Genomic DNA, 19,910 nt, shown 5'->3' with positions numbered 1-19,910 from the left:
AATTACTTGCTATTCTGAAACGGACAAAGGAATCATCTATTCGATACCCTCTGACACAAGTCTGCAAAGTTATTAAATTCTATTCATCCAATGATGGTATATATCTCAAATGTTATGCTTTCATTCAACCCTAGTTTCCCAACCATACAACGTTAAGGAATCGAGGATCTCGAACAGAGAGAAATCTTTATCAAAGTGGATTTGTCGTGGGTAATCGAGTGCATGATTTATCGCAACCAAATGGTCTTCTTTCATTTCTCAGTCGATGTAAACCTGCCTGATTTCTTTATGACTCTATTGGATTCTCTTACACGAACTAGCACATTTCGTTGTTTGATCGAAGGCTACATTTACCTGATATACTGTACAAGATCTGTCGCCCGGACAGAAAAAGGTGAAGAAAGGAAAAGGAAAAGGGTGAGAAAGGGAAAGGTATCGTCGATTTCGTCAAGAGACGAGTATTTATCGTGCTTTGTGATAGATACGAGATCGTTCCATCTTCTTCAAACGCTTTCGGGAGAAAAACGGTTTCGCATGATGAAACGTTGTTCGATTAGTTTCGTTTCGAATGGACCCCGGATGCATTCAGGATGACCGAAGTTTTTTCCGTGACCCTGTCGCCGTTCGACTCGCCACCGTGAAACAAGTACGGATTGTAAATCCGGCGTGAGTTATCGCCGTGTTTCGATCAAAACTGTGAAACTGCAGTTTCAGGCCGAGCACGTTAAATTTTTCACTGGAAGTTCTTCCGGTTACATAGGTTTGCTGTTCCGTGAAAAATAGTTCCATTTTGTGGATGTTGTTTTCCCGCGACTCGTTGTACATATGTATCGAATGCATTTTGGTTCCACGTCTCATCTGCTAATAGCATTAAGTAACGTTTGCAAGTGTGAAGGCAATTTCCGCGCGTCTCACTTTATTTTTTTTTTTTTTTTTTTTTTTTTTTATATACAACTTCCTGGGCATCCTCTTACGTCTACTAATATTTATTGCAATTGAACAAATATTAATCGACAGGCGAACGTTACATCCTTTCGATCGATAATCGTTATTCTGAACGAGTATTGGACAGGATCGATGGTAATATTTCTCAACGATATACATGGTAGCAGTGTGTCAACCGAAGATACGAACGGCGACAATGAAGGATACCGTGGATATGGCTTCGACGATAAACTCTGCGTCGATTTTTCATGCTGACGACACAGCTAGAAGTCGAAGCTCTTAACGCGTTCACGTGGAAGTCGAAATGTCCACTGGCCCTGGAAAAGCCTCGAAAACTCTCGAAGCACCAACTGAAAAGTACGATGTTCGAGGTTCTTAACGGAGTCGCACCTTGCAGCTCTTCACGGAGAAACGAAGCGAGGGCGTGTCTCGTTGAATTCGCAACTTCCTGCATCTTTTTAACTTCTTCCTGCCTATCTGCCCTCTCTCTCTCTCTCTCTCTCTCTCTCGTTTGCGTTACATTCTCACATTTTCTTAACAATTGGCTTTGTGTGACGCATAAATGATTTTAAAATTCTCTGTATCAGTTTCGATCGATCTGTCGATTTTCGTAACGTATCGGGATATTGGTCGTCTTCAAATTGAATGGAAAATCAGAAGACGAGGCGAGATGATGTTCCTCACCGGAAGAATAACCCATGTGAGAAACTGATGTCGGTGAACAAAGCAGCTTCTATGGACTATCAACGAGAAGATGGATGTTCGCTTCGATCGAATGGCTAACATGAACATACATATTTCAACCTATGCCCGCTTCCCTTCTGCGTTATCTCCGGAATTTGATATCGAATGTGCCAACGACGTAGCTGGATATCATTCGTCATACTTCCGAATGTTGAAACATCGCAGATGTAAGAAACATGCACGTCCGTTCTTTCTGTCACTAGATTTATTCGAAACGATTGAAATGGTATTAAGCTGTGTATTACGATAACAACTCGAATCTTACGGATTTTTATTGCCAGAAATACGACTCGGAGATCACAAAGAAATCAATATTTCAGATTTTATTATCCAGAACTTTAATTCGACCATACGAGCTTAAATCAACCGCGAAAAACGTGATAACCCGTGACGATAGAATTGCTTTTAAATCGTAATCGTACTTTGTGGATACCTGTTGGAACTAACTGCGGTTTCCTCGTTCAAGTGCTACCGATTCCCCTCTCCTTCTCTTATGCATCAACTTCGAACTAGATGAATTTCACTAGATCATATTCTCGAGAAAATCATTCCCCTGGCTTTTACTGCGTTTTACTTCGCGGCTCGATTTATGTATCTCATTCCGTCGCCGATAGATTCTCGCCAATTTCTCCGTCCAACTTGTAACAGTTCTTCTCTAGTTTTCCGGCTATAAACGATTCGCCCTGCTTTGTGTCAAGGAACGTTCCATTTCCTATCGGAAACGATACTGATTAAAAAACTTTTCGATCATAATTTGAAACCCGATGCCTATCGCAGCCTCTCCTTCGTGTATTTTAACAGCAAATTTGAATTTTTGGCATATCGAAAAGAAACACCGACACTACCGAAAATCCTTAGAAGCTATAGTTTTCAAGTTTTAATGTATAACGCGGTCACGAGACGTTGCGGTGTTTCGCGAATGCCACCGCAACCGGCGTCACCATTTACTCTTTAGTAAGTTTCCAAACTTGAAACTTTTACAAGACGGCGCGTATAGGCAGCAAGCCGTGTGCACAGGCGGCACAGGCGGCACAGTCGCTCCTTCTTCATCATCTTACTCGCGGTTGCACACCTCGAAAAACACAAGAAAAGTCGGCACGCTATTAGAAAAATGCAGCAGTTCGACTTTCTACTCTGCTAAAATCTGCTCTTCCCTTCATCTCTTTCGCCATCCAGTTAAATTTCCGTTTGCGTTCGTTGTACTTTTAGGAACGCGACGTACGACGCCTCTCTTATCGCAATCGGAATTTTCACGTCGAAACAAATAATATCTTGGACAAAGAAGAGGTTAATTATTTCGCAAGAAAATTTATCGAATTCGTTTAGCAACGGAATTCACGTTCCTAGTGCGAACTGATTTTTCACGTTTCGTTTAACGAGAGGAATTAGCAGAAATTCCTAATTAACGTTATCTTATTTAGTGTATCCTCACAATTTGCATCGCTGATTGCAGTTTCATCCAAATTAGTAGTTAAAGCTGCGCTAATGTATAATCAAAGAGTTACCGAAACACACAGCAGTCGTGTGTAGACGCTGTTAGACGATATAACGTAAATTTATTACGCTACTCCGAACCACTGAGATTTCTCACTGAAATTCCTACTGGGAACTCCTGTTATTGGGGAAGTCGTAGTCAGATTTAATCCCGATATTCAATACAGCCAATCTGCATGCATCTAGTGCCCGAAACGTCTGCGAGCCGTTGGTGTCGATCGAAAGCGTTAATGTCACGGTTTGCATCCTGTAAATCATCCTAATTGATCGGACCTGCAGAATTATCTAAGAATTTCTTTCGTTCATTTTCCAAATATAATTGAAAACGATCGAATTAATTGGTCGCGTCAAGCTAAAGGCTTGTCTCTGCAATTATGTAACCGACATGATATGTTTCATTTCATTGACGACAATTATAATGGAGCGCAGACTTTGATACAATTACATCTTACTAAGAGCAGAGAATTGAAGCAGGGAAAACCCGTAATCGGATTACAGCTGGAGAGAGCAGTAATCCCAAGTCCCGAACAATTAAATTTCTTCCGTAACTCGTACGTCTCTGGCAGATCTCCAAAATACAGCAGACATTCGCGTAGAACGAACGGCATCCCGTATAAGAACGTCGGGAATGTGGATGATGGTTCAGAAGACCGTGATTCACGAAGATGCTTCAAATTTGCGGAGCAACGTTTCCCTTCTGTCCGCGGTATATGGTTACCTTCCTTTTTACCGTGCTTTCGATCGAACCACCTTGTAATCTTTCCTCTAGAGTCTGCTCAAGAGGAATACAAGATTCTAGAATAATGGAACTTTGATGAAACTTTTTCACGTAATTCGAAAACATCGTCGTCGTAAGATACGATAGACGCGAACACGTCAAAAATGTTTTGTAAAGTCAGTTTTGCTATATACCGTTGCTCTTCTTACTCTTATTAAAACATTTCCCACCAAAAACATCGTAGGTTTTTATCAATTTTTCAGAGAAACAATTTGCAAACTTCTTTCGAAGTAAAGTATCGAACGTACAATAAATCGTTCGAACGATTCCCACTAGAAATAGTTCGTACGCATATCGTTTTCCGCTTCTCGTTTGCGGGTATCGAGGGCCAACGAATGCATGGTATTGTCGTTTCATCGAATTACGTGTTGGGCACGCAGATGCGTTACGATCGAGCGGCTCTCGTCCGAAAGTCCACAGCTTTTCCGCTCCCTTTTTCCAGACAGCGAACGAATATCGTTATACGGGAACCTTTGGCCGGAAGTGTTACCGACCGTGCACAGATTTGCATGATATGATAATTTTTCTCGATACACGAGAGAACAGCACGGTCCGTCGCCACGCCAGTCATCCTGAATCTGTACACGCTCGTGTATTGCTGTGCATACGACCGTGTGACGCCTACATACACGGCCAACACCTATGTTAACGGACCGATATTAAAGTATGACATGTAGTTAGGTATATCACGTGGCATGACTCGTTTTACAAGATATCGTGCTCGTGATACAATTTGAAGCATCGTAAACGGTGCGCTAATCTGACGACACCTTTGCACCATCCCTTTTCGTTGCAACGGTATTTCATTCTTTTCCAGCGTGATATCACACTTTTTTTTCAGACAATTGTACGCCTAGACACTTGCAGTTCGTTCTGGGAAAGAGATTCGACGTGTCTAGTTACATGCTCCGAGCAGCTGTATAATAAATTTACATGTTTCCGGCAGTTTCGGTGAGCGGAACGAATTAACTTTACGCACGTGCAAACAACTCACGGTCGAAGTGTTTCCGTGCAGAAAAATGAAATATTTATTCGCGAGCTGCGCAAAGAATACTCACCATGTACGTACTCTGGCAGTTTAGACGGATTGACGTACGCTTCATGAGTCTTTATAACAGTTTGCTCACGCTTTTCCTACGCGCTCTACGAGAAAGCTGGGTCTTACGTACGGAGCACCGAACACATCTCGTTATGCTACCATTAAATTCGTGTACGACGAACAAACAAACGCTTCGCAAGAGACCTCGTTAATCTTACGGTAACAAAGCCGTACAAGCATCCTGATGTCGAGAAGGAACGGAAGCCATCCCTATATATTAAGGTCGAGCAAGGGTAGCGTAGAACGAAACACAAAGATCGTTTCGCGCGAAGAGACCGCGTCGAGGCGTAATAAAATAAATAGGCGCGGGAGAACCTCAGCGCTCCTTTCACTCTTCGTAAGACCAACCGAGAAAAAAATACCGAAGCACCACCGCTGTCTGTATTTCTGCTATCGCGCGGAATCGTTACAACGCTCGAAAATAAACGCGCCACTCGCTACGTCTCCTTGATATTTATTTTAAAACGTAATTTAGGCGAACTGGCAAACAAATACGTTTTCATTATTTTCACAAAACAATATTGTTTTTCGTACGGCACCGTAAAAGAACTGGGGTCGCAGACTAACAATAAGAATTGCTTTTGTCTTCTGTAACGTTCCAACGATAATCAAGACGTAATTTTAAAGCATAGTCGATAAGATTCGAGAAATGTTTTACCGATGATTTTATCACGTTACCGATGTTTCACGCATCGCTACTTTCACTGGAACGAGAAACGTCCCGTTTCCTATGAATCGAAGATTCATGGTAGTTTGTGGTAACAGTGTTTGCGAAGGATTCAGTCTACTAGGAGGGGAATAATTTGACTCGGGTTCAAATCGTATTTAAATTTCACACGAGCTCCGAACGTTCTCGGAACGACGATGATACTCGCTCGAGATAAAGTCGAGCATCGATCAGCAACAAGAACGTGGCTTCGAGTTTTAGAATCAATAATCGTTACATTATTCCAACGCTTTGTTATTTCAAGACAGCAACTGCGATAGCATTTAATCTTAGCAAACTAAGTTTTATTAAAAAATAGAAGAAATATCAGCTTCCAGGTTGACTTTGTTCGTTTAAACTACTCTGCAGCCGGATAAAAAATAAACACAAGAGGATATTGAGAGTCCATAGAAATCGGTGGCAGAGCATTCTCTCTATATTCTATGGATTCTATGATGAGAAGCTGTTTCCCACTTACGAATCTACATTTCCATTATAACATTGATAACTCGAGTACTAAGGTTGGCACGAAGCCGAGCTGGCGCTAGATTTCAGTAAAAAGTATGAAAAGAGACTTTATTCGATCGTCTAACAGGTAACCACGGAAATCGTCTTTCTCCAGGCTTTTGCAGATCGACGCTCGAAATTGTATAACGAATAAAGATGAAAGTAAGGACGATGAGTAACGCTGTGTAGCTCGTTGATATCGTACATCGCCTTCGTTATTCGGTAACGCATATTTCGGAAAGGAACGAGACCAATAAATGGGGGCAAAGGAAGAAACCACGTCCTCGTGAAACCACGAAAGTCTATCTTTCAAAATAGGAAAATAAGAGGAAGAAGGTGTTTGCATTATTTTCTCTGGGTTCTCCTCGCTTTCCCGTGGTACTTTCACCTTGCTCAATAGAAATTATCGTCGTTACGATGGTTTTTATCCATCCTGACGTTACGCGAAAAATGTGGCTTTTAAAGCTGGAATTTATAAAATTTATAAATTAAAAATCAACCGTCTTCTCTCCAGAGGCAGAGAGTCCTTATTTACTTGGTTCTCTTCCCTGAGAACTCTATCCATGTTGACGTAACCGTTCCTGGAGCATTGAAAAAACAGACGAGTCTCAGCAAATATTTGTGCGACTGGCAACTTACGAATAGTTACGAATGACCACGATCTAATTAAAAAACATTTCTTACTCGCGGTGTGGGTGTGATTCGACGGAGGAAAAGATAAATACCGGATTTCGGAAATTCGAAAAGGTGGATGTAGTCGCGCCTCTAGTCGGATGCGTCTCGGTGCTGCGAAAAGTTTTCGAGGAAAAGAGGAACGAGCGAGGGAAGAAACGGTACCGATATGTAAACTATCTCTTTTCGAGTAAACTCAATGTAAACTCATTCCATAGATGAGAAAGTCGTGCCATATACAAAGTTTTCTAGACGAGAGAAATTGATAGACACGTACGCAAAGGCTGCGATCGTGGTCGGAGTATAAAGATCCGTCTATTGCGAAAAATTGAAGCCGAACAGATATTTTCGTCGTTTCCTCTCACACAAGTACCGTTCGAGTCATTGAAAGAGAGAGATTGGTACCGCGGTGTATGTAAATCATAAGAATACTCGATTGTTTGAGACGCGATCGAAGAAGAATAAGGGAAACGTAGATTTTCATGTCGACGATATCCAAGCGAATGAATAAAAATTCTAAAAATACTTTGGTAAATCCTCTGATCAATGTTTTCGACGTAAGCGTATTCAAATTATAATACATTAAAACTGTTTACAGAGAATTTCTTCGAAATTGAACCGTGAGAACAGGACTCTCGATCACAAATTATTTTACATTCCGCATCCACCGGCTTAAACCGAACCGCTGAAATCCAGTTTTAAGATCAAACTTAAATCATTTTCTACAAATCCATTACCGGATCCGAGTAAATACTTGGTTCTTCCGTTGCAATAACAATTTATGAAGAAATCTGACGTGGAAATCTGAAGAGATTAACATTGCCCTTCCGTCGATTTCTTAGATTCAACTCGAAGAAACGTATAGTCAGTTGATTACGATAAGGAATTCCAGCCTGTAAATCTGTGGAAATTCCGGAACAGTCCCGACGATCTCGACTAGTCGACAGGAGTCAGTTTCCCTCCCACGGGTGTGTTTATCTAGCGGGTGTGCCTGCTGAATCCAACCGCGGGCGAGCAAGAGGCGAGGCCTTATCTTCTATCGGAGATTCCTCAGGTTCAGAGGCCAGGGGTTGGCCAACGGCCAAAATGGTAATGCAAAGCTCCACACTGCTACGGCCGTAGTTCACGAATCACATTTCCCAGTATTCACTTTTCGCTTTCCCGCTCGCCCCTTTTCCTTCTGGCCTGACATCTGGAGCGAAAGAGGGAGAAAGAATGAGAATGAAGAGGGACAAAGGTAAAAAGAGACTCGCGAGCCGAGGAGGATAAAAAAGCACGAACACATTCAGGAACTTGGTTCATTCGGTCGGTAGCGTGGTAAAAAGCAGCGTTTTCATCAGGTTAATCATACCGTGGAACGTCACGTCTGCTGAAGTTCCGTATCACAGCCGAATACACCGAATATACTGCAAGCACATTAGCGTGATCGATTCGGCGGTTTGGCGTGATCGAACGCGCTGCTTTGCGTTTCTCGTTTTAATCGCTCCAATGTTTCTGGATAATTATCCTACCACGCGTGCAACTTCGGTCATGTACGTACGCTTTTACATGGCTTCCAACGTACGACTGATATTATCAAATACGGAGAATAGATCGTTTATACCTAATATCATATATAGTATGTCTTATTTTTTCGAGCATCAAAGTTTAACTCGTAAGATAAAAGAAATTTGCTGGAACGAAAAAGATCGAATATAATAAAGTTAAAGATTACCACGTTACAAAACAACAAGAAAAAGCAAAATGGGTATGGCTTCCGTTTATGAATATTAATGTGTCGCTAAGCCGAGGTTAAGCGCGAGAAATATTTTTAATCCCTGTAAAGCGTTGCAGGGAATAAAAATAAATCGAGTATTTTACTAATTCATACCCCTTATATTTCTATCAATGAATTAACTCTAGAATTCCATGCTCCAATGGAATTTCCATTCCAGAATGAATGCAACGTCGAAAAAAGTGTATACGCTGCACTTAAAGCTTTGAAATATAAAGCATGAAATGGAATTTCATTGTTATTACCTGAGACTGAACTCGTTTAAGATTGCGACCCCGTGAATACGTGTCGAGTAATGTCACTACTTAATAACAAAGTCAACTGACGAAAGACGCACTGAAAAAATGCGTCGAATATTATCTGCATTCCTATCTCCCTTTTCATATAAAACGTATTGATTATATCCAAAACGCAGGTTCACTGCACTTTCCATCGAATATATCGTTTTTAATAACTTTCATGTTACAACTGAACAAATTCAAAACCATATAATACCAAATTCGTATTGGCAGAATATTTAAAAAGTCCACTTTATAAAAAATTTATCACGTTGTCGAATATTCTCCTCTAACCACGTTTTTCTGGACGCATGAACAACGACAAAATAAACCACCTATCTCGGCATAACAAAGTAAGGAATCGTGCTCAGCTTTCCGGCACGTTTCACAGTTTCAACCGTGAAAAACCACGCAGCACCGCAGGATTGCAGGATTCTGAGAAAAAGTAGATCGGTAAAGTGTCCCTTTGAAGAATATCCATCGTGAAAAACGGGAGAATTTAATTTCGGCGACACACGGTGAGTGTCACTCATAAATAACGTGGCGTTCTTTCGCGTCGCTGTGAAAGGCTGTACACCTAAGGCGGAAATCGAGCTGAAATGGATGGACAATCGATTGTACTACGCGTATGACGTCGTGTGGACGACAAGCAGATCGGTGAAGTAGAATGGCCAGGCTGGAAAAGAAGAGGAACATCGAACCTACGACCAGGCTGGAAAAGAAGAGGAACATCGAGCCTACGACCAGGCTGGAAAAGAAGAGGAACATCGAACCTACGACCAGGCTGGAAAAGAAGAGGAACATCGAACCTACGACCAGGCTGGAAAAGAAGAGGAACATCGAACCTACGACCAGGCTGGAAAAGAAGAGGAACATCGAACCTACGACCAGGTTGGAAAAGAAGAGGAACATCGAACCTACGACCAGGCTGGAAAAGAAGAGGAACATCGAACCTACGACCAGGCTGGTTTTCGTTTTCGGACTGAAACATGAAGTTCCAACCGAGAGTAGCGTGCTTCCAGATATATAAGCGTATACCACGAACGTGTACCTGGGTTCGGTGAGTGCTGGCAGATGTATCTTGGCACGATACCAAAGCTCTAATGTTATCCGGCAACGAAGAGAACCGGTTGTAGACGAACGGCAAGTAAGGTATCGCGAAATTATCGTTACTCAAGAATTTAGTGCTTAACAGCAGCTTGCCAAGCGACTAAGCTGGTGTCGATAGAGAAAATCGACTAACTTCCTATTTTGTTTCTTTCGTCACCTTTCTCGCGGTAATCTACCTTCCCTCGTATAATGCGCAAAGAGCTATACTCGTTGGTAGAGCAGCTTCGTTTTGGAACGTCGATAATTTTCCAGTTTATTAGAATTTTATTTGCGGTCGTATTTCGTCGATATCGTTACTTCTAACTGTGAAATGTTCGAAAGAATGGACATGGATGTTGTAATTAAATAAATGAAGCGACTACCATAAACGAGTTTCTTACTGTTTAAGTTTCACCGTAAGTATACTCGTTTACGATATACAATTTTCAAGACGTTCCAGCTTAGACTGTTTCCCACGTTTTGGCCCTCTGTCCTACTTCTTTCTTCTACCTTGCGCTTGCTTTCATTATGTTATTGTCCTTCCCGTTGTCTTCTTACCAGAACCGTTCCGAAAGTTTTACCATGTAATCTTAATCGTCTCACGAGATTCAACTATTTTTCTCTCCTTTTAGGGGAGCAACCGAAGATAAAAGAAACTGTTACTAGCGATCTTTCGGAGGTGAATAAACGGGTTGTCATCTCGGAGAAGTAGGAAACGATCTTCTATCGCGAACGGAAAACTCATTCGTCAATATAGAATTCATCAATCTGTGTATACCGCTTCCTCGATTTCTTTCTTAAAACTTTTCCATTCCAATTTTTCGTTCACACGTCTCAATGTTGCCTGCCAACCACTTTGTTTTACTATGATCGATCGCTCTAGACGTTCTTGACGTTTAATAGCCGTGGAATCCACCAGAGAAAAATACTCGACGCGAATCGATGTTCACGAAAAAAAAAAAGAGAAATATATTTAGATTCGATTTTCATCGGTACTCGAATCCGTGGAGATTTCTTTCACCTCCACTAAAAGCAACAAACGATCGATTCAAAACGATGTACGCAAAAGGTTAGCACGAACGGAAGAAGTTTTGAAAATCATCAGCGAATAATACTAGATAGGTAATAGAACTACGGGTCGATTCTTCGAGAATATTCAGATTCGAGCGAGCAAGTGGTAATATTAAGAGGAATTACAGTCCAAGTCAGTTACGGTTCAGGAAAAGTTGGCAGACGATTGGAACACTTCCACCAGCGCAGCGAGACGATGAGTATTGCAAAAGTTAAATGAGAACGAGTTAGGCTGGCAACAGACGATAAGCTCTGAGTCTCGGCTGCTTCCTGAATCATGTCGATAATGACGTGCCATTGTGTGTGAATCTCCCGATGGGAAAACCTTATAAAAGTCAGTAAAAACCTGCTGACTAAAAGACGACGCGACGTAACGTGGCCCGATTAGAACATTGAAAGAGCGAGTACAGAACGTTGTCGTTCCATACAGTTTACATGTTTTCCGGCAAATAAAATTACGAGTAAGTTGACGAGAAGTCGGCTGCGTGTAACCCAACTTCCCTGAAATAATAGACGTTACGTGAAATACGGAACTAACACGGTGGTTTCTTGAACGTTTATCGAATTATTTTGACGTCAATTAAAGTGGAACACGAACAGCTAACTTAAACCATTCTGTGCCGAAAGTGTTTTAGAACCTGTGAGTTTACTACTTGTAAATCTGGCGTGTCACAGACACGAAAAACATTGTCGAAGCTTTCATTCTGCTTTCATGCAAATATGTTTACCAGAGAAAAGCTTTTCGAGCGTATAAGCGACTACCTCTGCGTCACGAATATACTTTGTTCGACTGTAGAGGACAACGATCGGTTAACGAGATTTTGGGCTTCTCTCGCAGTAGGATTTTCTTTTTTCAAGCGATCAGATAAATTGTTTGCACGAATCCATCTTAGTTGCGATTCGCAATTTAAAAAGAAAGAAATTTTCGAGTCACTGACCGACGACTTTGGCGACTGAAAAAGTAGAAATTCTGTAGATCCAAGGTAATCGAGCAAAAAGGCTATTATTAATTCTATTAATATTCATTAACCGTTTTAAATACTCTCAACTTTAGTTATCTTTGGGAAAGTCAACTCATCTCCATCTCCAACGATAGGTAAAGCAAAATGGAACGTTGAATTAAGTAAAATACGACGAAACGGCCATTGAGAATTAACGGGCCACAATTCGTACGGTAGCAGATCGCTGGCGTTGAACTAATTTTCAATTGGCCGCGAATCGATCGTTCGAAACGAATCATTTCTACGACCACGATATGGCACTCGAGCTGTTACAGTCTATAACGAAAGATTCTGCTTCCAATTATGGTACATTGTAATTAGTAGAATATTATTAGTACCTCGAGTTTGCGAGAACGTATTAAAAAATACCCTTTATTTTCAGTATATTCTGTTCGATGAATCGAAGACAACAGCAGCACGCGTTCGCGTCTTTCGATTATCGCGTTTCGCTAAAGTCCGATAGCCCGCGGCACAAGTAGCTTCGTTACGTAGCACCATTACATAGCAGCAATTCAATGTCCCGTCCTCTTATTTTCCATGCAATGCGCCGGCACGAATTGGATTTTTACCAACAAGGAAGTAGGCTGAGAAAGAGAAGAAAAGAGAAGAGAAAAGCGAGTATAAAAGAGTCGGAGCGTGAGTTGAAGGGATAGCGGTAGATTCGAGGCGACCGCAGCTTCGAATCGAATAACGGAGCTACCCTCGGTCTGCTGCCTTCTCGCCGGAATAATAAGGACTCCATTCTCTCGAGATCGAGAAAATCGATCGCACCCTATCACGTCCATCGCGTATTATTGCCGCCGCCTGTTTCCGACAACTCGTCTCCGCCGTTGGTCTACGCCTGATTGTGGCCACGCTTGACAGACCCATCCCGGTAGGTGTTGCCTTTGGTACTACTGTTCGCGATGGTGTACGTATCTTCCGGTTACTCCTCAACTTTTCCAGCCCCAATCCGGCAAAAGAAACAGACCACACGCCCGCAGGAATAACGCACTCCCTCGATAAAATTACCTTGTCTACTCGACTGTCGAAATTGTCTGTTTCTTTTAGCGAAAAGGTTTGAACAATTTCATTTCTTAACTTGACCGAACAAAGAGCCGAGTTAGAAACTTTTCCCGTAACCGATTGTAAGTTGGCAACAATTTTGTAATTTGACGGCAAACTGACAAATAAGCATTATGTGAAAAAGTGGATAAAAGCTTGCATGGCACCATTTTTATAGCTCTTTTAAGTAGTATGTAATATGTATCGAACATCTACTGTGTAACGTGTTTTAAGGATTCGATCTTTTCTTTACAGAATATTCATCGAGGAAGACGACGAACGATTAAATTCAGGTTCGAATATTATTCGGAGTTAAATGGTAGTAAATTATTATTGTAACTTGTTGAATGTAATTATACAATGAGAATGTTTGTATAAATTGTCAGCAGTTTGCGCTAATACTGTTCAGTATCTGTAAACGTTTCGCTCAGAAAGCAATTACGGATCTAATATCTCTAACTGGAAACTTCGCAAACCCTGATAGAATGTAATAATTTGAAAATTTATTACGTAATTTAGCAAGAGATTAGCAGATATTACAGCATCCTTCTCTCCATTCCAATTTAAATCTTGCTCCAGAAATAAATATTTTACCTTGCTTCTTGCTACCACCCTATCCAACTCGATAAACGATTACATACTTATTACGATTTAATCCTTTAACATCTAGGCATCTAATAGTTTCGCACTTGAATTCCTCGGACAGACCCATACCCATACATACAAGTACGTTTAGTCTAATCTGAAGATACCCTCATAAGATATAACAGAGCATTTTAATTCTTTTTATGTACACTCAACAAACAAAAGGTGATACGGGACTATGTCCTGTCGTCACGAATGAAAATTAATTTCTATCGGCTTTCGCTGTAGACAGAAATCGTCACAGCATCCTCTAGCTGGAATACGTGACCCAATATGTCGAGCAGGGCTTAGAACAACCCTCTCCTTTATTAAGTTAACCCTATATGCACGAAATCCATCCATTTATATATTCCGTGTGAGCTCCGCTTGTATCTTTCTAAGTAATTGTGTCATTTGAGTATTCAAACAAAGTCAAATTAATGATAATGACGAACAGTTTCTGAGATTATGTGATAACGATACCAATTACATGCAACGAATTTTTCGTTACAATGAGAACGAGTTTAACTTGAGATTCGTCGAAAGTCGTTAAAAAGAAGCACCAGTCAAAAGCTTTACTAGCAACGCTAAAGCAAACACGATTATCATTTCTTCGCAACTCCAATTGAAACCGTAATCAGTCTTTCGCGATACTAAAAAGCTTAAAAATACAAAACTTTTTCGCAGCTCTAACGTAATTAATCTGTTGGTCAGCCCACATATACATCGACAAAAAAAGAAAAAAGAAGATAACTACAGATACTAAAAGCGAGCATAGTGACAAAGTAGTAACGAGAATGATTTTCCATGTTCTAGGTGATCCAGAGGATGGAAAACCATTAGTAGTTGCCCTCTTCTATGGCAATTTGCCGGGCCTCTTCGGCTTGTAGCCTCTTCTTTCTTCGGACGCAATACCCGCTGAAACCAACGACCATAGTGATCGCTGTCCGTTTCGAAACTTACTCGCGACCACGACCACGAAATTCGAAAAATCGATGGACAAGACCAGAGACGAATGGTATGCTTCACTCGTGATGCCAGCCTCGCCGTCGATTTTTCAAATCAATTTTCCTGAAACAGGTTGGACACGCGAAAACGCGCCTACCCGACCAGAGACTGTGCCAACCTGCCCGGCCCTACCTACTTATAATTAACATTCACACCAGAAAGTATGCTACCTATCCTACCTAGCCTTATATTTAAAAAATGGCAAAACAGGCACACCAACACACTCGCTCCACGGTTCTCACACATAACCCGGGCGCAAGAGCCTACACTAGAGAAACGTCCCGGGACGCCTCCGACACCCGAGTTTGGCACACAACTTTCACGCTCTAATTTGCATAGCATTTTCCTGAAATCGACTGACGTTGGCTACCGACCGTTGCATACAAATTTTTTGCATATTTTGATTTTAATTAGAATTAATTTTAAGCATATTTGAATTCCAATCTTAATTAAATATACATAATTGTGCGCAATTATATGTATATTATCTAAAGAAATAATATTATTAAATAGATGATACACAGTCTGATATCATTGTAATGTAAATGCAAGATTAATAATCTATTGTACATATCTAATAACACTGTTATTGTAAATTGCAATCATACTTCTGAAATTTCTAAGTGTTTGAGAATTATAATAAATAGCAAAAACGACGCAATTCCACAGCCTAGCCACGCTCACACACACACACATACAATGTGGAAAATACGTGCATGATATACTAACGCAACGTCAGTCGCTGAGAAATTAGGTATTAAGTTTGTAATCACCTTGTCTACTACCTGTCTCCTACCTAAGTAGCATCTGGACGTGTAAGTGAGGTTCTAGCAATAAATATGGAAGAGATTAAACCTGAAAATCCTAGGCTAAAATATGATCAGTTGCAATAGTTCGTATATTTTGTATCTAACGGTCTAATATTCCTCGACTTTGTAGTTCAATTCTATTTCCAATTTTAACAGCTTTATACTTTACTTTATTTCATTACTTTAATGAATTACTAAACTACTACATAAAAATGAAGAAAAGTTAATAAAAAATATATTTCTTAAAGAACAGATTAAGATTCGATACAAATAGTATTTATATCGATAAATAACAATGAAATATCCTCAGGAGATTCCTTTATCAAAACACATCTTAGGAAACATAAACATAAACAAGTGTTTGAAACTTGTTTTGATTCTGAAATCTGCCTGTCGCGAAGTGTCTTCTTGCACGTGGAAATTTGATACATTCTTGGACGGACAAGATTACAGTTTGGTATCTTTTGTCTTTAATATGTTTCACATGTCAAATTTTACTAAATATGGAACTCAAGTAATGAAATTGTTCCATATTATAATGAACCAGAAGATAAAATTAAATATTATTCATGGAAACTCATTAACACCATAATAATTTTAGTAATATATAATTGAAATCTCTCATAATAACGGAGCCTGAGGGTATCAGACTTTTCCACTACGATATAACTAAATGAAGTTATTTCGTTATTTATTACAATATTCATGTTTTATTTATTAATCAATATGTAATGCCCGAGCATTTAATCCTTTTACATAATCATATAAACTTTGATTTTATAAATAATTCTATATTGTACGATTTTGGGCCATAGATACATATATTAATTATCAACAATACATTATTCATGTCAATCCTTTATATGGAAATACAAAAACACGATGTGCAAGAAAACCTATCCTGAACTAATAAATAAAACTCAGACAAGAAACGTTACTACTCACGAATATATTAAATATCCGCCGTCACTATGCTCGTCCAAAATTCTACGTAATACAACCAGTCACCCGTGCCGATTCGGACCTTTCATCCTACGACATGATTGAGTGACCAGAGGAACAAAAATGCCTGCGACTCACCATTAGATACGAAGAACGCTGCTCGATGTCGATGACCCAAGAGTAGTTATTGGGAAGCCCATCAAATAAGATCGACAAAATTCCCCTGAAGGGAAAACTCGAAGAAATCTGTAACAAAAAGTGGAATACTACAATTTGTTCTTAAAAATAATATTGATTATTTGAAAATTTTAAAACAATTTGAAGTGTTTAGATTTTCAACAGATTTTATTTTTTAATTAATAGGAAAGAAAGAAAAATGTGAAATAACAATATTATCACAGACAATGGACGATAACGAAACAAAATTATTCACGATAACAAAAATTATTTCAATTTTTCAACAAAGTCTAGAGAATTTAGATTGAATTAATGTTAAAAAGTTCGTTTAATTTCATTGAAATTAAAAAGTAATTTAACATATTTGAATTAAAAATAGTCATTTGTTTAATCTCACATATTTTCACTTGAGTGTTCGTAATAAACCGTGAAATTATAAAAAATATCATATTACGTACATATTAATTATATTAGTATCGTGAATTATTTGTGAGGAATGTATTTGCATCAATTGAATACTAAATAAACATGACAACTATCTTATAAAAAGATGAAACAACGTAAAAATACGTTTGCCTTAATGAGAATAAATCAAACGTTACCATATTTCTGTGAGAAGTTAGCGGATCGAATATCGAATCGAACGAACATCGTTAAACATCATGGCGTCCTCCTAATGCTTCGATGTTTCTCTCGCAATCAACGAACCTATACGAAAGAGAATCAAAACTATGAAATAAATGTATGAAGGGAACAGATTATATAAAAACAAATAAATGATGAAGATCAAATGCTATTTTGGAAGCTTATGATACGAACTACTGATAAATACAACAATCAAAGAAACGATCAAAGAAAGAAAGATAATTTAATTATGAATTATGATATTCTATAAATTATTGAGTAAAACATACGTTAATTAAACAAAGTTAATCGTAGACCGGATATAAACGGTGATAGGATGACGACGAAGGTATTACGCAGTTAACAAACGCCATGTTCGGGTGATACATCTTAACGCCTCGATTTTCGACAATAGAATAACCCCCCGCGCAACAGGTTCGCGTCGCAAACTACGTAATTCGGTGGAGTGGGGCTACGAACACACACGAATAGGATTCGGTTGATATCCTATAGAAACAAATTTTTTTCTACTAGATACGTAGCTGCTAGATACGTTGATGTTTACAGTAAATTTCTTGTAGTTTCTATACGTGTTTATTTTCAGATTGGTCTCAAATTTGACAACATAATCACAATAGTCATGTCTTATTAGAATGTTAATGCAAAATGTTTTATACGATACATAACGATCATTTCTCGTTACAATGCTAATGCGAAATATTTTATATCATACACGTAATCATGTCTCATTACAATGCTAATACAAAATGTTTTACATTATACATATAACATATATAAAAGTTTCTTATAGTAAATATTGAAATACTCTTGTGAATTACTGTATGTAGAAATACAATAAATACATATATATGTATATGTTCAGTCTTAACCACCTTCAGTAATCGAATTGGGTGGATATATGTATGTAATAACTCTTCTAAATAATACTCATTATTCTAAATCGCAGATGGATTCGACAATACAAGAATAAATCTAAAAACTATATATTTACCTGACAACTTCTAAATGAATCGTTCTCGAATCTTCTTGCTGTGCTTCTCGTCCGAGAGTAAGTAACACTTCTACAGTTCTGTTGTCCACCAATATGATATATCGATCGCGAGAAATTTATATCGATTGCGATTGAACATTGCGATATATAATTGCTTATTTCGCCGTTTCATTGGCGCTGTTATCTCTACCAAATATAAGAATATTGCGCACGCATTTCGTGCAAAGATAAATTGTCTAACTTGAAACAAAAAATAAAAACCTCTATTCTTTTATCCTTCTCGCCTATTAAATAATACAATTGATTTAGAAAAATATCTGTAATTTTATTTTTCGAAGTTTGATTTACGTCGTCAAATAAACTTATTCTAATTTTAAGTGTCAGTCTTAAGTTTTATTAACTTAATGAATTTAATTTGGTCACATCTAAACGATTTTACCCCCCCCTCCAAATAATTTCTATTATATATATAAAAAATAGTTCTTCTATTATACATCCTATTCGAAAACGCATGTTCTGTAATACGGACTATTCAGAAATGTTATTATGCCATCTACAATTTACAACATGGCACGCAGTTTATTTAAACAAAGTTTTAGTTAAAGCTCGATTAAATGAACTTCTGGTAATTGAATTTATGTATTTGAGTACGAATTACTATTATATGAATGAGAAATCTTAGGTAATAAGAAAAATCAGTATGATCTTTTTATATAAACTATTCGTCTCACGATAGGTTTAAAGAAAGGAAATTCTACCGTATATTGAATACAAATCATAGACATTAGTGAATAAAATAACGTAAGTAATTAAATTAATAATTGAACTAACAAAATGCTTTAACGTAATCTTACATTAGAAGATAAAACAGAGTTGCATGTGTGAAAATATATTAAACTTACATATTTAATAATTAATTGTCGTTAACGACTCGGAATTGAAGAATTGAAACAAAGTGACTCGAGAAAAGATATATTAAACAAGAAACACATCTTTTCACCCGGGAGATAATATGCATAGAAAGATGCATTTCAATATTTCAATGAATGTACATCTCTCACGGTCACTCAGGGAAATACGAATGCTTTGTTACATGACGTAGATTTTGTATATTTTAATAAAGTTTTTATACAATATTAAAATCATTCAAATGCATTTTTGTAACAGAATTGTTGGATTCACGATTTTCGCAGGATTAGATAAATAAATGTATCCATCCTGAAGAAGATGGAAGCGTAAGAGGATAGCAAGGGGCGTGAGATTATATAAGTGGAACAAGCTAACTTCGTCCACTTTGTCGACATATTTCTTTTGCGAGGAAAGCTTATTTCACGTAGTCTACTCGTAATCCATCCGTTTACTTTAGTAAGGACTGTATCGATCTGCGCTGCGCGTTGCAGCGCGCATTCGTATACGGAATGAATATGCGTCATTTGTGCGTGAGTACATAGGGAGTAGCTTGGTTGCGATGAATTTCTGATTCAGATCGTTTTCATGGACCGGTCGTTTAAT

The 19,910-nt window shown here is 38.7% G+C and overlaps 1 long non-coding RNA gene across 2 annotated transcripts in view; it reads left to right on the top strand.

Annotated features, from left to right (window-relative positions):
• Positions 1–15,527, top strand: part of LOC132906081 (uncharacterized) — a 124,814-nt gene extending 109,287 nt beyond the window's left edge. For both annotated transcript variants that reach the window (XR_009657936.1, XR_009657937.1), the window contains 2 exons: positions 12,735–13,038; positions 13,121–15,527. This is a non-coding gene — a long non-coding RNA (uncharacterized LOC132906081). The remainder of the gene's footprint in view (positions 1–12,734; positions 13,039–13,120) is intronic.
• The last annotated feature ends 4,383 nt before the right edge of the window (positions 15,528–19,910 follow it).

This window comes from Bombus pascuorum, chromosome 4 (genome assembly GCF_905332965.1).
Source record: "Bombus pascuorum chromosome 4, iyBomPasc1.1, whole genome shotgun sequence".
Lineage (NCBI taxonomy): Eukaryota > Metazoa > Arthropoda > Insecta > Hymenoptera > Apidae > Bombus > Bombus pascuorum.
This window is presented reverse-complemented; position numbering and strand designations above follow the sequence as displayed.